This window comes from Protopterus annectens, chromosome 1.part0 (genome assembly GCF_019279795.1).
Source record: "Protopterus annectens isolate FY-2018-M chromosome 1.part0, PAN1.0, whole genome shotgun sequence".
NCBI lineage: Eukaryota > Metazoa > Chordata > Ceratodontiformes > Protopteridae > Protopterus > Protopterus annectens.
Window position 1 is genome coordinate 733787490 of NC_056725.1, and position 2268 is coordinate 733789757.

Below are 2268 nucleotides of genomic sequence, written 5' to 3' on the forward strand. Positions count from 1 at the left end.
CAGCCTGTCCTACCCAGGATAGTAAAGTAGAAGCTATTATTACCAAACTCCAAATAAATGCAAAGAAAGCCCTTTACATCATCTGCATGTATATACCACCTGGAAACAATATACCCATAGTAGAAGACTTTCTTAGTTGGGTTTCAAACAACTACCCCCAAGAAACTTTAATTCTTGGCGACTTTAATATAGACTGGAATACCATTAATGCTGACAATCCCACCTCTCACATTAACCTAAATGGTTTCACCCAAACCATTACCTCTACTACAAGGCTTAACAAATCAAGCAGGAAACAAACTATTTTAGACTGGATACTCATAAACAAAGTCAATATCACATACAAAGTAGGAACTATGCCTGATGATCTCAGTGATCATTGTTTAACCTACATTACAAGAGAAAAGACTGACATTCTACACCTCCCCAATATGAGAACTATACGTTCCACCAAACATTTTAAAACTGACTTATTTCAAAACGAACTCAGAGCATGTAACTGGAACCCCTTAAAAACACTGCCACTTAATGAAGCAGTTTCATTCTTTAATTCTACCTTTCTTTCCATTCTAAATAAACATGCTCCTGAGCGTACCATTAGAATGAAATCAAACACAGCCCCATGGCTCTCAAGTGATACAAAAAAACTAATCCTCTCTAAAAATAAAGTTTGGGCCAAATGGAGATCCCACAGAATCAGCTCTGATTTTCTTCACTTTCGCCAACTTAGAAACCTTACCAAAAAAGCTATTTTCAATGACAAAAGAAAGTTCTACTGTGAACTTCAAGAGACACATTCCAATAACCCCAAACAATTCTGGTCCTCTATCAATAGACTCCTATCCCCAGGAACAGCCAAAACTCCCTCCCCACTAAATGCTGATCCTGACACCCCTTACCAAACTGCAAATGCGTTTAACTCTTTCTTCTCTGAAACTATTCAATCTCTTGCTAAACAACTGAACACTAATGACTTCTATCCTCCAAACAATCTAGTAGACTCTTCTTCTAACTTCTCTCTACAACCTATCTCTACTTCTTTCATCTATAGACTTATTGTTAAACTAAAACCCTGTACCCCCTCTGCTGACAAACTCCCTTCCCTTTTTCTGCAAAAAGCAGCCAAAGAAATTGCATACCCAATAGCTATACTCATAAATAGGACCATCCAAGAGGGAACTATCCCTGATATCTGGAAAGTCTCTCATATTATCCCACTACATAAAGGCGGTAACTGTATTGACTACTCCAACTTTAGACCAATTGCCCTTCTTTCACCGTTAGCAAAGATTATGGAGAAATGTATTCATCAGCAACTTGTACAGTATCTCTCCCTACACAATATTATAGCTAACTGTCAACATGGCTTTAGACCCCACCATAGTACCACTACTGCTCTCCTTTCTTTTATAGACACCATAAACAACAATCGCAACAATAATCTTTTCTCTTCTGCTTTATTCATTGACCTCTCAAAAGCATTTGACATGGTTAACCACTCTGCCTTAATTAACATCCTTAAATCCCTCTCATTTGACACTCTTACCATCAAATGGTTTAGTTCTTATCTCAACAACAGAAAACAAGCTGTTCTCTGGGACAACCATATATCCTCCTTACTGCCCATATCTATCGGAGTTCCTCAGGGCTCTATTCTTGGTCCACTTCTCTTTTCCCTCTACATCAATGACCTCCACGCTATTCTTCCTCGAGCCACCTGTATCCAATATGCAGACGACTCCACTATTATTTGCTCAGCATCCTCCTCCTCTGATCTAATCTCACAAACCCAAAATATCTTTAACACTGTAGAAACATGGTTTACTAGACGATATCTTCTCCTTAATGCTAAAAAAACCAAACTTCTTCTCTTCACCCCTACTATTCGTACCCCCCATTTAATTTCACCATCTTGTCAAACAACAACACTGTTATCTCTCCAGACTCTACAACTAAACTGCTAGGAATAACCATTGATAACAATCTCTCTTTTGATCAACACATCAACAACACTATCAAATCAGTAAATAGAAAGATAGGATCCTTATACCGTATTAAGCCATTCCTCACCCCATCAGCTAGAGCTACTATTGCTCACTCCCATCTTATATCTACTCTCTTCTATGCCTCTCCCATCTTCACTAACCTCAAGAAAACTAACCTAAACAAACTAGCAACTTTCTATAATAACATTGCCCGCTTCGCCACTGGTAACCCTTTCAGAACCCATCACTGTCTTAACCTGAAACTTTTAGGCTGGCTAGAACT